The following is a 19,864-nucleotide window of genomic DNA, read 5'->3' on the forward strand; positions in this document are numbered from 1 at the left end:
ATTCTGCCATGTTTACAAGCGTATGCCAGATACAACTTTTAACATTTGGTATAAACAAGCATATAATATTTGGGACACACTTCATAATTACATTTTTACACAAGTGTAGAAATTGCATCTCTCCTTGTTTCTTGAAGAGGGGGGAGTGTATATAAGAAATGTGTTTGCATTATATTATACAGAATACCAAGGGTCTACATTACCCCACACAGTTACAATGTTTAATTCTGCCATGTTTACAAGCGTATGCCAGATACAACTTTTAACATTTGGTATAAACAAGCATATAATATTTGGGACACACTTCATAATTACATTTTTACACAAGTGTAGAAATTGCATCTCTCCTTGTTTCTTGAAGAGGGGGGAGTGTATATAAGAAATGTGTTTGCATTATATTATACAGAATATATGTCTTCTTTTAACGATCTGTGTTTTTATTCTAGTTGTATAGTTTTACGCCTGGCTCCAGGCAGAGCAGAAACTGATCCACCAAACTGAAAGTAGTGAAAACAATGATGAATGCCAATGGCCTAGACTTTTAAATCTCAAGTCTCTGTGGCAAGGTAATAAAAGTGCCATTCAATGAACACGCTGTAACAGACAATGTCTGGCGTCTACTGTAGTTTGAGCTTAAAATGCATTCTTTATACACCTGAAGCTACTGAAACACATTTTGAAAGACACAAACATATGTTTCTATAAAATAAATGTAAACTTCCAACACATTCTAGTCTGCCATTTGTGTTCTCTAAACAAACAAGAGTTGCTATGCATTTGGAAACCTGTAAATACCTCAACTGCTTGTTTTCGAACAGACGACCCCCTGAGAAATGCATGTTTGCGTATATATTAAAATGCTGGGAAGCGGAATCTTCAAAGCACACATTCATACTAATAATAATAAACAAACAGAAAAGTTTTACACCGATATATCAGAAATCCATCTTATTCTCTTAGACAGCTCCCATTTTGCATAGTATGCTTTTTACTATGCCACGAGGTGAACTCTATATGTAATCTGTTATACATGTTAACATATTCAAAATAAAACTGTTTAACTATTCACTGTGAAAGAATAAATTACTGTGATGCAAGTTATTTTTCACAATATGAAGTGTATTTTCTCTGTGTATTTTCTGGAATCTTTATCCCCTTGACTTTATTATAAGCAGAAACAAGTAATTCAAGGTAGAATCATCCAGAGGGTGTATGTTAGGTTTAGCAATTTAAGGAGGCTTTTGGCTCTCTGTGTCCCCATATGTTTGGTTTGTTTGTTATAGGTACTAGACAGTAAAGCAGGCAGCGAACAGGCACGATGTCAGAACAAAACGCTGAATTTAATGTGTAAGACTGTTTAGGCTCACTTGAAAATATCAGGTGAGATTGTGTATATATATATATATATATATATATATATATATATATATATATATATATATATATATATAAAAACATTTTTAAATTTCTTCCCAAGCTATTAAATGGCTTAAAGAGGTCATTAATACCTTAACATCCTATTGTGCCACATAAAATGAGTATGCACATTTAGTTCATCAGGGAAAAGCTGAAAAATCTGCTGTCTAAAAGACAGCACAGAAGGATAAACTATGGAAGAAAAAAGGTAAACACACACCAATGAGTATGTTAGTGTGAAATTAAAGATGGTTGTGGCATACTGCAGCTTTGGTTGTATAAATAACTTATCTTGTAACAGAAGCAAAAACACGCTATAATTAAAAAGGTAGGGTTTAAATGTTTTGTTTATTTATTTATTTGACATTACCAGTGCTTAAAAAGTGTCACTGTACAGGTCATGAATATTCCATTTTATTTTTTCTTTACTGTCTACCACCAACTAACACATCTGTGTAGTGCTGCCAATACAAAAAACTAAAAAACAAAAACAAATCGTTAATACCTGTTCACTAGATAAATGGCTCTTACTTTTATTAATAAAACACTCAGAATAATTGCAAACATCATAAAAAATAGTGATGGGCACCAATATCAATACATCTACCTCAGCACATCTACTTACATGTAACTATATCCAATTTTGTGAATGCAGTCTGTATTTAAAAGCTCACTCACTGCATTTTTTAAAGGACTTAAAGGAAGCGCCTAATGGCAAGTAGTCAGCACTCTGATATCCGTTACCCAGATACACATCAGTCGCGTTTTACCGCCCTTGTATTAAGAATAAAATCAATCCCCATTTTTATATATATATATATATATATATATATATATATATATATATATATATATATATATATATATATATATATAAAAAATTAATGCACTTACCTGTCACACATAATGTCCGACTCAGTAATCAGTTTTCTCATACAATGCCCAACTCTTCAATGTTATCCGCCACAGCCCGCATTTAAAAAAAAGAAATAAATAAAACAATTCTCTCTAATGCCAAATCAGTGAGTTTTATATTTGTGCAGTTACACAGCCAGTCCTCGAGTTTCACATGACGAAAATGCAGCCAAAACAAAGCAACCGAGTCAAGCTAGGGTAATGTAACAGTTAATCATTAAACAGTTTTAGATACTGTGACGCATTTTTTTTATTTTATCATCTGATGTTTTGTTGCTTTTGTGCATTTTAATTTGCAAGTTAACTGTGACATTAGGGCCTTATCCAGGGTTTTGCTGAATTGCATTGGTGATGTTTTAGGCAGTTCAGTGCATAGGTAACATTTTGATTTAATTTTGTTTTTGGGTCATTAAAAGTTTTACATACTGCTACAATACGTACCGGATTTAAAAGTATTTACTGTATTGCAGTTAACGTGTCATCTCTTTAGTTTTGGCAAGTGACAATTTCAGAATCATACCGCTCTGAATTAAAATACTACTTCTAAAATATAGTACTGTACCAACAAAACCAATTCAGTACATCTAAATGGAAGCCTAGCTATTTTAAAACACAGTCCTTTCAGATATGTATTTGACATTTTTTTTGTGTTCCCTGACAAACTGACAGATACAAGGGTTGCAACGGGCCAAAACGAAATAATCAGATGTGTGTCACACGTGTTTAACCGTCACCGAAACACAAATTTCATAGGGTCGGATATGCGAGTGCTGACTGTATATATACAGCTATGGCCAAATGTTTTGCATCACCTAGAATTTTACAACTGAGACACAGTTTAAAAAATAAATAAAACTCTGAATAGAATTTAGATCTTTTATTTAACATCATGTAAATCAACTACAAAAGTGATATTGCAAAAGTCTACTATAGGCCATAATAGTAGTACAATATTGCAGGTTATATATCAATTTTTTTTATTTTTTCATTTGTCAGTTTTTCGTTAAGCATATGGAAAACTACAATGCGGTATGTAATTTAATATGTTAATGCAACATTACTCAGCAGTTTTCATTCGATTTTATTTCCTCATGTTAAAGCATTAACAATCTACTGTTTATTTTGTTTGTTGTGTAGCACATGGTGATAAGCTTTTTGTTGGATTATATAATCATAATGTCCTTCAAAATTGGACATGCATTTATCTAGACATTTGAAACATAAGTAAAAAGAAATGTTCCAGCAAAATGGTTAAGTTGTATGAGTCAGTTGAACTTGAGAGAATCATATAATAATGTGAACTGAATTACAAAGCAATTACTATTTATATGAGGAAAAACTTAAAAGAAAATAGACAAACATTTTGGCAAGTGCCTCCCTCAGTGAACTTCAGTTATATAACGACTACCGTCTAGGCGTGGCACGGTATTATGTAACCAAAAGAAGAAAAAAAAAAAAACACTTTAGTATTTTTACTTACAAGGATGGCCTTCTGGCATTGGTTTGTGTTTGGTTCTTCAGAATCAGCATCAGAGTAAGACTTCATGCACACTGGGGGGAAAAACAAAACAAAAACCACATACATTGAAAATGAATATTAAATCAATAACATTAGCATAATGCTTTCACATTTAAAATAAAATAATGAAAAAAGTCAAGCACTTTTTCATTCCTAATAAATCTGTTTTCAAACGAGCGCTACCACAATGCAGTTACGGCAGCAGCACTAAAATTTAGCTCATGCTGTAATGCTAACAAACAGTATTAATTTGTTTGTGTCTAACTAAATAAAATTCTAATATTGTAAAGTAGTCAATAAAAAAAGCACATCTTGTATGGCGGCAACCAACGTTAAGATAAAAAGCTAAATATTTACACAATACAGAAAAGTAATTTTTTTTATTGTTTTAAGTAATTTCTGCCACAGTTTCTTCACAATGCGATAAAGGTCCCATCAAAAGACGACAAACAAACATGCCAATCAACTGTTACTATAGGAATCCAGTACACAGTTGAAATCTGCATTTATTGGGATAAAAGGCATGAAAGGTGCTGGGATGTCCTCAATAAGAACTACCTTGATTTCACTCACATCCTTATCTGATGTTCGGGGGGGGGGTGTCCTTCACAGGACTATGTCCTTCACAAGAAGGGCAAGTCTAAATCCTATCCATGTTAATCAGTTACAAGGCCTTTGGAGCTCTAGTGAGCACTCATTGGTTTCATTCAGTGGTTTACAAAGGACAGATACATTGTTATGTCAAGATCAATATTTAGTGAGCTTGACACTTCAACCTGTTATGTCAAAATCACCAGATACATTTTCAAGGATCTCAAGATTTAAATATGTTTAATGGAAATGATAAGAGAAAGGGTTTTCAAAATCTCCACATCTCAATCTATTAAGTTGAGATTAATTCTCAGAATCTCAGTACGTACTACAACATTTGAATGGTTGAGACCCTGGAATAATGAATCTTGCGATGTCGACATCATTTTCTTCAATAAGCCATCACAGTTAGCCGTCTCCATCTCTTACAATATGGGTTATAAACACAGAAGGACTTTCAACAGGATTAGCTATTTTATAAATAATGGCCTGCTTGTATGTATTTTTAAATGTCCAACTTGGTATGACTCGCTTCTATTTGACACTCCAAAACACCACACCTCCCACTCTCTGAACTTCCTGTCTGGATCAAGATTCTGCATCATCTCTTATTTGCCAAAATACTGTGCATACAACCAAAACAGAAATGCATTTAAGAAACTTAAAACAACAATCATACAGCTCCTGCATTACAACTAAAATGTATTACTTTTCTTGACTAATTCATATATATATATATATATATATATATATATATATATATATATATATATATATATATATATATATATATATATACACACATACATATATATATATATATATATATATATATACACACACACACACACACACACATATATATATATATATATATATATATATATATATATATATATATATATATATATATATATATATATATATATATATATATATATAATTTTTTAGTGCTGCTGTATCAGTACATAGTGCTGTGTACCTACGGTACTCTTTGTTTGGGTTCCATAAACTTTACCAGTATGCTCCAGTGTGTAATTGCAGTCTTTTAAATACATTTTATTCAAGTTTATGCAATTCATTTTGTTTCTATTTGTAAAGTTTTGCCATAGTGTTTTGTATGTGTTTCTTTATTTACCTAATTTGCAAAGTCATTGTTTATAAGTACATATTGGAAGAAACAACAAAGTACATTGACCTATAAAAACCATATGAAAAACAAAATCAACATAAGCAAAAGCTGATAAGTGAACATTCAAGGCTGAGGATACAAAAAACAAAAGAAAACAGAAAACACCAAGCAGGCACTTTGCAGATTGGGTTTAATATCTTACATGTAAATTAAAGCAAGCACTGTGGCTGCTTAACAGCAGAACTACTGTGTAACTATATAACAAACTTTTCAATTGAGCTTTTACTAGGAGTACCACTATGAGTCACCCATGTCAATGGCTTCTGTTCTTGGAATAACAAACTACAAATATGTGCTTTTGTGTCACAATAAAGTGCATTCACTCACTGAGCAACCTCATAGGATATACACCAATAGACAGATCAGACTGTGACGTCATCATTATTTAATTAAGACAACCAGTATGTTGTATTAAACAAACCAGTGGTTGTTTTGCACTGTGATACAGTAATCTATTGTAGTCAACCTAACCTTGAGGTACAGAACATGCTTATAGTACATACACAAGTGCTAGACAAGTGTAAATTGTAATTGTTTAGTAAGAAAACATTTCCCAAATGTCCTTAATAAAACCTGGTTAAACATGAAAAACAATTAAATGCATAAGCTTAAAAGGGAAAAAAAGGTTAGAACAGCAGTATACAAATGTGAAAATATGTTTTACAAAGGAGGCGTTCCGAATTTGAGAAGCAGTTGCCAATATACAGCACTCAGTAGTACAACTTTTCCAGTATCACTTTTTTTTTTTTTTTTTTTTACCAGTACGTTGTAATCAAATGTGGGGCACGCAAATCAGGTGGACGTTCAAACATTTTTAAAAAGGGAAGCTGACACTAACAAGCAGAAGCCTAAACAGCAGTTACAGTACAGTCCTGCTGTAGAGCACCTCACCCAGTGCGCTTCAGGAGAGCTAATACAAAGCTAAACCAGTCCATGTCACACCCAGAAGACATTCACTGGTATACAACTTCACACAGATAATTAAAGGTGATTTTAAAATAAACAATTCATCTTGTGTGTGTATTTGGAATACAAACAATCAGAACTTTTCAGATGTATTCACAACCATAAACTGTTTGAACTATTACTTACACAAGCCAGATATACATATATGCACCATGTAATTATTTGCATCACAAACATGCACAACCCAGTACAGGTGTTTAAAGTGTGATGGAGTGCTCAATGCAATTTGAGAGCCATACTATGAGTCCACATTTAATTGGGTATTCATGAAGCAGCATACAAATCATCTTTGTTTTTTATGTACAATAATGCATTTGACTGAGAAAGGAAAGTAATGTAAACTGTTGGATAGTCTGCAAGATTCTTTACAGTTGTATTCTGTCTTATGACTGCTTCCTGCATTGTTTTAACAATAGCTCCATAACAGCTGAAAACACACACACATTATATATATATATATATATATTTTTACACACACACACAATTTTATTGTGCCTTATTTATGTGTTTAATGTGCTGTGTTAACCTTTCCAATAACACATAATATAATCTAGAGATTATTTACCAATCAAGCTTCTAAAACCTCTGGTCGATAGAAATGAAATACATACTTTAATATTACATTTTCATTTCCTGTCTCACTTGTTTTAAGTGTATCTCTGTAAACCCACACCTACAAACGTACAGATGACATAACCTGAGTTAGGTCAATATTTACAAACACAACTTCTGAGTTTAAATTGGACTTGAATGCTTAATTAGCTGATTATTATACTGCAGAACAAAACAGGCCATTTATAATTATTATTATTATTATTATTATTATTAGTAGTAGTAGTAGTAGTATTAACTAGGTGGCTGCTAATCTACTTTCATAAGACGTGAAATATATTAATATCCATTTTTATTAGAAAGAGTTTGAATTGAGCCCTGAATCATTTCTGTCTGCCAATGCTATTGTGATTCAACTGAATGCTGTAAATTCATCAATGTACATAAAGGATACATTCTTTAACCTGCATATTCTTTTTGTTTTCCCTTACCTAAATATCAGCTCTATTACGATATGCTGCACAACTCCTGTCTAGACAAAATCTGATTAAAAGGCTGATTATACCTGTTGTTTTCTAATTTACTGACATCAAGACACTTTTCTCTTTGAATATATTATATTTATACTAGAATAAAGAAGATCAGTGAAATCAAACCCAGCTCAAGCAACAAGAGAGACAGCCCTTTGAATGAAAGCATTCTCATGATCTGTTTTAATACTCTGTCATATAGTCAGGGTCCATCATGACATTTAGTTTTGAAACAGCTTACAGTACATCACCAAGGTTTTTTTTTTTTTTTTTTTAAGATTACACAAACAATTGATATGCACACAGCTGGCTCTCATAACAAAAGGACAAGTTTATGTATCACTGATATGCACGAATTGATGAGTATCGACGGATGACAACACTTTTCTTATGCCCTCAAAGTGGGTAAACACTTTAGATGTAAAATATTTCAATGCTATCTTAAGCCATCTAAATGTCATCATCATGTACTTGGCTGATTCAGTAGTAAATTAGTTGTGTTAAATGGAAATGTTAGCTTCCTTGCCAATGTTACTATTCTGCTAGAAATAACTGATAACATGAATAACATGTTACTCTGAAGTATCTTATAAGCTAACATGTTAAGGTCACTAATCACTTTTTCTATTAATCAATGTGTCGTCCCCCCCCCATACTTTTTGTTTCAATTTTTTACAGATAAATAAAAAAAAAAAATTGGTGGTTCCCTATGATGCACTGTAGAAATGTGGTAAACTTGGACCTGCATGGACATGAGTGCATATGAACATGCATGGGCTCCTGCAATATATCCCCATTGCTGGAGATATGCCACTGTGATCGATAAAAATGCATTGTGAGATTACACTTTTAGCAGCCACCAGATTTGCAAGTAGATAAAAAATTATAACAAATTATACCACAAATTGAATCTTTTATTGAGATTACAAATCATGTTAACCTGTGATTACACAACTCAGTACAGTTGCAATAAAAATGGGTCGCACTGGGTCCATAGCGACAGTAGCCTTTTGTCAGACTAACAGGTACAGTAGCAGCAATCTACAGACTTTTTATTAAAATCATGAATCACAAAAAGGGATTTTAGCCACTTCAAATACTGTTCTGTATTTGTACACTCCATACACCCTGCAGTTATTGCTTAAATGTTGCTAGCCATCATGCATGTCTCCCAGCCAGACCCTTACATGAACAGAATACAGTTTCTTCTAGCTCACAGTTCATAGTTATTTTGGTAGATGCAGGTGAGGCTATATAAAGCAGCCAAAAACCAAATCCTGATACAGTACGTTGCAGACAGCCTTTAAGTGTTTACTGCAATACATGTAAAAGCACACAAAAATGTAGAACAACAGTAAAATAATGGTAGAAGCAAGCAGGGATGGGACAGATATGGCAAGCTAACATTTCTGCGCACCACTTACTGTTTGCATCACTGTTGTTAATGGTGTTCTTTTTACAATTTTGCTTACACATGTTGTGTATTGCTATTTAATTTTAACATATGGCAGTATAGAGAACTGATCTATTAGAATAACCATATGTTCTGGTATTAAAAAAACAACATCCAATAACAAGACATGTTAGTGGCAGCTTTAAGGTAACACAACAGATCAACTGCAATAGACTATACATTTAAATCTGCCACAATATTGCACAGGACCAGCTACTCAAATTCCTTTTGTCAAGATGAATGTTTCCATAATTTCTATCCAAAAAGTACAGTATGCTTCTGTAACAGAGAGCAGAATGTTTAGCAGTTCAAAAGAAGGGAAATCAAACAGCAGTCTGTACACCATATTGCTCAGCAGAAGCATTTAGAAACAAATTAAAGGACTGTAGGGTGTGGTAACTATTAATTTATAATAAATCAGACAATTCTATTTTTATATCCGAATTACACGGTTTATTGATTAATGAAAGAGTATTCCTAACAGACAGTCCATACATGATTACATTTGGTTATTCAAGATACAGAAACATCACAATTACTGCAACCCATTCTTCTAGTCGAACAACGGTAATCACCTTATTTGCAGTTAAAATAGCTATTGGCCATTACCATCAACTGTGAACACCCTTTCAGAACAGGTCTGGAGGTAGTTGTTAGTTAATTTCACCTGGGCAATTAACTTATGAATGTATTCTTTTAGTGTAAGTACTACTTATTAGTGAGACAGAAACAGTAAAATAGTAATTCTCAAGAAAGGCTGCTTAAATTCTGCGGAGATACAGTATCAATCAAACCCGACAAGGATCATCCTTTTTTGCATAAACTCCTACATAATACTACTTGTTGCATAATTAGAGAAATAAAATCCCAAATTTATTCGTCAATACAGTGAGAAAAACCACCAGTGGGTTAAATGGCTTGAAGAATTCAGCAGATCTGTTCAGCAATTCACAGCAAAACATACAGAAAGAATAACAAAAGAATGAAATAATTGCCAGTGCATACGGTAATGAATCATTAATGGCCATGGTTTCAAAGAAGAAAAAAAAAAGTAATATTATACTCAGCTTAGGTTTTAATTGATTTATTAATATTTAATCACAAGAATGTAATTTAAGCTCCCTATGATTTAGCTTTCATAAACCTTCCAATTTCACAAATTCAAACTCCATCTAAAAGGACAGAAACAATTAACTTTTGCCTTGTGTCAGCCTAGTAGAAAAGATTGTGTTTAATTTGACAAAGGGAATACACAGAACGTTATTTTATGCAAAAGCAAGTTAATCCTGGTCATTAGAATGTTTTAAAACACCACACTGACCCTACTTGTTACAGCTTCAGTAAATATGACTACTGTACATTTACTAGAACAAGTCAATTAAAAGTAATGTAAGAAATGTGGATAAACAGTTTTTGCCCATCAGATCACCTGTTTTTGGAAAATGCTAAGGACACTTGAAGTCAGTAACACATTCTATACTGTCCTGTAGTTTATTAAAGCTGTGCATTTTAGAAGTTTCCCCATATGTGAGCATGAATCACGCCTACCCTCTGCTCTAAGCAGCATCCATTTTGCAGTTCTCAGTGCCAAGTTGAGACATTCAAACCACAACCAGATAGGAACTCAGACCTGCAGAGGTACAAGTACAGTGCAATTACCTACTGTGCAGCCAAACCCTGCATTTTTAAGTTTAGTTATGAGGAAATAGACATTTCTTATATCATTCTTCATACGGCACAGCAACTACAAAATAAGAAATGAAGCACACTAATTATCAAATCAAAGGACGCCCTTATAACACATGCTAAGAAACATGAATACGAAATACCCCTCTTACATGAAGGGTTACTGATTTCAATTACTGAGCCTCAATATACCCACTGGGTTCACACAGAAAATAATGGAAATGCCTTAATTTCTGAGGGAAAAAAAAGGTTTAAAGTATTAAATCCCACTGGTATTCTTTTGAAGTACTTCCACCTGGTCCCAGTAGAAAACAAGGGAAGAAAATAATGAGATAAAACAGAACCACGTAGTGTCTATGCTAATAAGTATGTGAAATGACACGCAGCAATCTGAACAATATCGACCCTGCAGTGAACTTACAGCAACTTATTTTTAAGCAAACCTTTCTGACTTTTTTTTTTTTAATTTGAGCAAGTATGAGAGAAAATGGTCGGGTTTGCTCAAAAATAACAATGAGAACCGATCTCTATTACCATTACTTTTTAAATTAATGGCACGCGACCAAGGGGCCGTTGGTTGCCTACTAGGTTGGCACTTAAATCGATTTAGGATATGACCCTTGCCTTTGCATACTCAAAGACTCAACACAATGTGTTCACTTTTTATAGATTTAGTGTCATATTTGGATCTTCCTGGAAAGCACGTCATGAAAACCAAAAACTCTTTAACCTAGTCTAGTACCAGGAGACTTGTTTCAAAATGAAAAGTAAATGGTTTGCTTTAACCCTTTGCGGTCCTATGTCGGACCAAGTCTGACATTACAATTTTCCCTTTCCAGTCCGATACCATCAAAAAGATGTAAAGCACAGGTCTATAGTTGTTTTTTCTCCGGAAAAAGCAGAGAAAACCTTTCAATGGCCGAGTGAGACCGATAGGAAATGAAAAAAAAAAAATAATAAAAAAAGGTTGTATCTGACAGCCCCATGCACCACAGAGATAACACTGACATAAACAAAGGAGACAGCTGCTTCTGCATCCAGCGCTCAAAGAATATCTCAGACATTTGCAGAGCTTTTTGAGATGTTATAGTAATCAAACAATGACTTGGATCGCATTATTGAGGAGTTTGGTGATAAAACGAGTGATCAGGAGAGGATTTATTAGTATGCACATGTCTATAAAGAGGCATGTGAAAAATACAGCGAACAAGGGGTGGGGCTTGGCTGGAGATGCAGTGCTGAGTGTCCTTTTGCGATTCAGTACCTTTTGAACTGGTTTTACTCTGGGGGGAAAAAAAAAAAATTTAAACAGCGCGTGTAAAATAAACAGCACGTGTGAAAATAAACTGGACATGACAAGCGCTGAATAAATGGACCGCTAAGTGTTAACTTGTGTTTCTTTCAAAACTGCACATTCTAAATATATATCTTGAATACAAGTTTATTACAGGTAAAGATTATTTTGTTAGTTACAATTCATTTTAATGAATGCCCCTTTAAGGTTTAAGAAGTCATGTTTCAAACCTGGCCTACAACATAAACCGAAAAGAAGCTTGCAGAGAATGTCAAGATGAGCATTACTTGAACATAGAAGAAAGATGGCACGCCTTTAAAACATTTTCCACATTTAGAAAAAAAAAAAAAAAAAAAAAAAATCACATTGAAACATTGGTGTTTTTGTGTTTTCTTTAGGCCAACAATCCTCTGAAAGAAAGCAAAAAAAAAATCTGTCCGGTCTATAGCATGAATTTGCACTAAAACAAACTCATGCACTGTTTATACTAAACAAATAGCAAAGGAAATACTGCCTTGCATAATATAAACATAATATCAAGTTTGTATGTAAACAGTGGATATACTGTAAACAGGCATATAAAAACCATCTGTGTGTTACAGAAAATATGCTACATATTTTCAAGTTCAATTTCCCTGTTTTTAATTGACTGCAAGGTCAAATTAGGGTGCAGTTGGGATGCATGCTAGTAACACTTCAAGGACCCAGTTAACAGTATTTGTTTGTTACACCTATAGGGAGAGCAGGTGTTGAAATAGTCCGATGGAAAGTTTCTTTAACCAGTACTGCAGCAACAGTATGGATACTATTGTGAACAGACAATAACGATAAAAAGGCAGCTACATTTACATGCAGCCTTAAACCCATGTTATTAATTATGTCAGCATGGAAAATGAAACCTTGTGATATGAGTATGCATAGTACAGAGTGGAACATTATAAAGTCCCACAGAACTCAAAACAAAATGGCAACAGTTTCCCACTTTCATTCTCTCACTTAGGCTAAAAAAAAAAACACACACCTTAAAATTTCTGTTTAAAAAAAAAAAATTAAAAAAAAATATATATTAGTACCAGTCAAAAGTTTGAGTACACCTGCTTGAAACCAGGTTTTTCATGATTATCTATGCTTTTAACTGTATAAACTTGTCTATAAACACTTACAAATTTTATTATATGATACGTGTACTTATATAAGCTGATAATCATAAGTGAATTGCATTCAAAAATTTTATATTGTAAATATTGTCAATTTCAATGAAATGGTCACCCAAAGCAAGGAATTTCAGTCTGAAGCCCAAGTCAGTTAAAAGTCTGAAATGTGTATAACACGGTGTTAGAACACTTGCCGAAGTATAAAAGTGTCTTTGTTAGATGTTCTCTGAGTTAACTAGCATGTTACATAACTAACCTTTTGTCACCAATTATTGTTAACAGGTGAGGGTCCATGATTACTATAAATATAGGTAGCATAGGCACAAGTTTGTGATTCCTGAATGTAAGGGAGCAGAAAATGGCAAAATACGCTCAGTTAAGCAAAGAAAAAAAAAAGACAGTCTGTAATTACTTTTAAGAAATGAAGGTCAATCTTTAAGAAAAATGGCAAGAACTTTGCAAGTGTCTGTAACTGCTGTGGCCAAGACCATCAAACGATTTGAAGAAACTGCCACTCATGAGGACCGAACAAGGTCAGGCAGGCCAAGGGTGACCTCAGAATCAGAGTCACAAGTCATTCGAGTCACAAGTCTGTGAAACCAGCGATTAACTGTCCCTGAAATACAAGCTCAGCTAAATGCTACTAGAAGTACAGATGTTTCAACATCAACTGTTCAGAGGAGATAGTGTGAAGCTGGCCTAACTGGAAGAATTGCTGCAAAGAAACCATTGTTAAGAGTGCAGAATAAGAGGAAGAGACTTGCCTGGGCCAAAATACACAGAAACTGGACGTTTGAGGAATGGAAGTCGGTCTTATGGACCGATGAGTCAAAATTTGAAATATCTGGGTCCAACCGCCAAGTATTTGTAAGACGCAGAGAGGGTGAGCGCATGAGTTCTGCATGTGTGGTTCCCACTGACAAGCATGGAGGAGGCAGTGTCATGATCTGGGGTTGCTTTGCTGGTGACAGAGTTGGTGATCTTTACCAAGTCCATGGCAAGCTCAACCAGCATGGCTATCATAGCATACTTCAGAGGCATGCCATTCCATCAGGATTACGGATAGTTGGGACGTCCTTCATTCGTCAGTAAGATAATGACCCGAAACACACCTCAGAGTTGTGCAAGAACTATCAGGCGAAGAAGGAAAGTGAAGGACAACTCAATCTAATGACCTCCTGCCCAGTATCCAGACCTCAATCCCATAGAACTTGTTTGGGACGAACTGGACAGAAGAATCAAAGCAAAGTTACCCACAAGTGCCCTATATCTCTAGGAATTGCTGTAGAACAGCTGGGAAGACATGTCGGGTGATTTCCTGCTGAAACTTGTTAACTGAATGCCTTGTGTTTGTGAGGCTGTTATTAATGCAAAGGGTGGATAGTTTGAGGAATCCAAGATTTAGAGACAATTTTCAATTTTCTTGAAAATTGCTTTGATACTCCTTATGTTTTCTTTTGTATATTGTGTATTCATTTTCAAGTATTTACAGAAACGTATATGATGTAAAATATTGTCAATTATGAAAAAAACCTAGTTTCCAGCAAGTACACTGGTACTGTATACTGTGTGTGTGTGTGTGTGTGTGTGTGTGTGTGTGTATATATATATATATATATATATATATATATATATATATATATATATATATATATATATATATATATATATATATATATATACACACACACACACACACACACACACACACACACACATATATATACATATATATATATATATATATATATATATATCACAGATTTTATAATTAAAACAGCTATCTGCTAAACAGAGTACTGTCAGGTATTTTAAGACTGTTCCTTGTTCAAAACACAAAATTGAAGATCTGTTTGGCAACACAAAATGTATTGCTTATGGAATTTTATGTGACAGCTTTGGGGCAGTTATTCTTTTTTTATTTATTTATTTTAATTCAGCCATCACATTTGATACAATGTTCATCTGTACCGTACAGCCAAACCAGAAAAAAATAAATACGGTAAAATAATTAAATTGTACAATTTGAATGAAAACTTGTCAGTCCTTGTATCCATTACGGATCATGGCCCTTTCATTATTCACACTACGGTTTTTTCGTGCTCGGACCAAGAATTAATTTTTAGCAATTTGTGAATAAATCTAGCACGAGTAGGAGAGTACATGGACGTTGTTAGGAGTCACAGAGCTCAGTGCTGTACTTGTATAAGGGACTGGCTAAATGCTGTACTTTAATAGATTTTCTAGACCCACTGAAATTTATTCCTCAGATCACATGATGTAAAAATGAAAATCCCAACATTAATTCCAAGCAGACAGTACTGTATTTAGGAAAATTGTACAGCACAGTGAGAGATTATAGGGGGAGTATATTTTCTTTTCCCTATAAATGTACTTGAATAGTAAGCAAAAGCAGGTCTTTAAGCAAATAACAGTTCAAGCTTAACTTACAAGTACACACTTTTTTTTTATCATGACATGATGGGTAAATATTGCAAAAGCCCACAGAAAATCTAAACAGTTGTTGTGGGTGGAGGATTCCACCTGTAATCATATCGACTTGGATTCAGATACACAGGAGCTAAACAGAATTGGATGGATCCAATCAATTGTATAAATGAGGAATGTGGTGACAAAACTTAATAACCCATTAACATTTCAAAACAAGTTGCTGCAATGGTATTTGTAGGTGGAGGAAGAGGAGCCGGTGGTGCCCCTGGCAGGAGATGTGCTTCATTCCACTCCATTCATGCTGAGCGTGCTAGTATTGAGTCAGTGCTTTACAATCCTATGCATTTACCAGTAAACTGGACACTGTGCCTTCATTTACTCAGTGAACTCTTGTGATGAGCTTTTTCCAGAAAATCCATCTGGGCCTTTGTCTGCTCGTTTAAACAAATAGATGTAACCAGCTTTAATCTAGATAATAAACAAAACATCTATAGATCCATGCCAAAGTGCATACTGTATACAAATTAGGCCATTTGCCTGTGTTACTTCATTCCTGAAACCGGTAGAAAGGGATTAATAAAAGGTAGATTGTTTTGCATTGATAATGTAAACGGCAATCTGTCTAATAAAAGTACCACTGACATAACTACACTACTTATTAGGTCCAGTATCACAAGACATAGGCCCATATGCATAAAAGACGGCGGTAATTTCCGGCCATTAAAAAAAAAAAAAAAAAATGACTGGGCAGGATTTAACACATAAATAATCATTTTTAAATGAACACAGAAAACTGCGAAAGTGTACAGGTGGCTACTAGTAACAATAACAACATAGCCTACCTACTACTTTTTTTTTTCTTTTGGCACGAGTCAAGCGTTCTTTTCTTTGCAAAAAGCAATTACAGATTCAGAATATTGTCGTCCACATCTTGCATTTCGAAGCAGTGGAGTCCATCACTCCTTTAGCAAGCTTCTTGCCCTTTTCAGCCGATCGATCTCAGTTTGTTTAAATTCTGTAGAGTATGGTTTATAAGTCCTCTTTTAATCATGTTCTTCACTTTAGCGATTTTGGTAGGCTACTTGTATCTGTTGTTGGGTTTATTTTCATCTAGTCAATATAACACTTTTTTTTTGTTATTGTTTGCTACCCTATGCAGTTAGCTATTCTGAATTGAGTCCAGATGTCATATGTACATTTTTTTTTTTATAAATAGAAGAGCATTTACAGTGCGCTCTTGATAAAATCGTGGAGAATCAAATCAAACTATCTGTATAGTGCTTTTCATTGCAGAGCTATCTCAAGGAGCGTAACATTAAACAACAATTAAAAAATAAATAAACTGTAGTTGAAAATGAGCAGCAACTAGTGTAAACGAAACACTTCATAATCTGCACAAGACTCACACTTGTTTTAGCAACTTTTGCTTATTATCCAGACATTTTTCTTTTAGCATTTCAGTGATCCCACCAGGGCTGTAGGGAACCATATGGGTAGCGAGGTTAACTCAGGACACAGCTACAGCCTGGAAGAGGCCCAAGCACTATTAGAATCCAAAAGGCATTTTTTAAATCAGTGAAATACCTGAATGGCCATGTATGGAGTTCACTAGGGTTTAAAAATAAGACTGAAAAGTGGGTTGGCATTAACCTAACGTATGCTGCCTTCTCACCAGAAGAAAATGTATTTGGGGTTCAATGAAAATTAAAATTGAAAATGAAAGTAGGTTAATAATAGCAAAATGGCATGTCCCCTGATTAGAATTTCTCACATTAAAAAAGAATAGACATACAGTACTGTGCTTTACTTTGACTCTTAACACTGCAGGTTTTAACTGCAATTTAATTCTGTTTTATTTTTACTTTTATTAAGTTATGCTTTTGGTTACAACTGTTCTCTGTTTTGACAAAACAAACACGCTAACCCCACCTAAAAATTATCTCAGTAAGCACTATATACTCAAAGACTGTAGCATTAACCTGCAATTAAAATGACTGCTCCTTTATATATATATATATATATATATATATATATATATATATATATATATATATATATATATATATCAGTCACCTGCTCTCCAAAAAAGTACTTCATTCACCTACACAGCCGACCAGTTTTAAATATTTATTTTAATACATCATCAGAAAGTTTTTGTTTTGAACAAACAATGCGTGTGTCCAAATTGTTGTTAAAAGCTGTAAACCATTTGTAATGCTGTCTATCCTCTGCACAATGCTGACCCTGCAAACCTCCCAAAGCAATTACTGAAGTGTGGCATTAGATAATAGAAAGGCGAGCCCATGAAGCTTTGTAGGAAGAGGCAGTGATCCTGAACTGTATAATTCTCTTCATGTCTTTGACTTGGCTTTTTAGAAAAACAACTATTTAAATAAAATCCTGAAGTTTCATGAACCCTAGAAAAACCAATAGTCTGTGTTCATTTAAAATCTGTGTCAACATCATGTTAAAAGCTCATGTCTGCCAGGTCCAAACAACGCTAGCAATGTATGCCACAGTAAATAAACTCTGTTTGCAAAAGACTCCAATGTTTTTGCTTACCTGTGTTCTATTTTGTTTTCATGGAAACCTGCAATGACTTCAACAGCGCATATTAAATCCTTACTCCATACTATAACATATGTAGTATGTGTGGCATTCACCAGGTTTGAAAATGTGGCAACAATGTACAGTATGCCAGTCTTGGATAATTAAAACTGCACAGCATCAAAAAAAAAAAAAAAAAATAAAAAAAAAAATGCTATAGCAGTATGCAAGTCAATAAAATAATGAAAATTTTTTTTTTAAGTTTCACAATAAATTATTTAAGAAACTGACTAAAACAGTGTTTAAAAAAATACTGTAGCTAATCATTAAATATGGAACCTAACATTTAACCTGGACCAATACTGCTATATTTGACAATGATCCTAGATGTCTGAGCCTATAAAAAATAATCAGTGAGTATGTTTCCATTATATTAATAATTAGGCTAAGCAGCATGCATATCCAGCTTCAGTTACTTAAATATGTTTTTTCTTGGCAAATCAAATACAGATGAATGAAAATTAACTGCAACTGGGCTGTTTTAAATGTCACTGCTGAATAATGTAAAAGAACACTTAAGTACAGAAGGTACAGAAAATAATGTTGACTTCTTATTACCCAACATTCAACATTTTAAAAACATCATTTGTTATTTAACGCTCCAAAATAAACAATATTACATTTCATGTATCATGTAATCAAATCTCATATCCATTTAAACAGCTCGAACAAACAACATTCTATAGCATGTTGTGAGTCTCCCTCTACGTTACAAAGGTGCATGTACAGGGTGAGACACACCTGAAATGTTGCAGTTTCATTTTTCTAGCATACCAATATTTAAAAAAAGGGTACAACACAGGGGAAACAAATTTTAAAAATGCCAAATATTTCCCTTAATTGTTTTCTTCATCTCTCAGACAGTGTCAGCTGAAGAAGCGTCTAAACAGGCATGTTAAATGACCTTGATAACCATAGAACTACGGGTTTATTTCACAGATGGTCTAGCAGCAAAACAAAACATGTAGCTTAATGCAATCCAAATTTTCCAAATTTGTTTTATTATATACATACATATATATATATATATATATATATATATATATATATATGTATATATATATATATATATATATATATATATATATATATATATATATATATATATATATATATATATATATATACACACACACACATATACACACACACACACACACACACACACACATACAGAGAGAGAATTAATTAATTGAAGTATGATACATACTTTGGTCTTTCCTGGGTGATTCTGCAATGGCAAAACCTGAAATAATAATAGAAAAATAAATTAAAAAATAAAGAAAAAACACTGTTATCCATTTCACTTCTCCTTCTTTACTATTAAAGTAGCTATCAAATCAAATTAAAGTAACATGATTCTGCTAGGTTCATATTATGATTGAAACTACTTTTTTTATTTACAGTGTAATAGTAGAGGGGTTTGAAACACTCTTCTGGCAGGCAATGCTGGGGAACATGCTATTTACAGAATAGCTGAGATGGTACATACAGTAGGTACATTTGGGATGTTAGATTTCGTTTAGTTTCCTAAATGT

At 33.6% G+C, this 19,864-nt stretch overlaps 1 long non-coding RNA gene across 1 annotated transcript; it reads right to left on the reverse strand.

The window, feature by feature from the left end:
* Positions 1–2,306: 2,306 nt before the first annotated feature.
* On the reverse strand, positions 2,307–19,578 carry LOC121320535. The gene is made up of 3 exons (XR_005950862.1): positions 19,537–19,578; positions 3,812–3,882; positions 2,307–2,364 (listed from the first exon to the last, which is right to left on the reverse strand). It is a non-coding gene; the product is annotated as an uncharacterized LOC121320535 (long non-coding RNA).
* Positions 19,579–19,864: the final 286 nt, after the last annotated feature.

The sequence above is a fragment of the Polyodon spathula genome, chromosome 9, assembly GCF_017654505.1.
Source record: "Polyodon spathula isolate WHYD16114869_AA chromosome 9, ASM1765450v1, whole genome shotgun sequence".
In the NCBI taxonomy this organism is placed as follows: Eukaryota; Metazoa; Chordata; class Actinopteri; order Acipenseriformes; family Polyodontidae; genus Polyodon; species Polyodon spathula.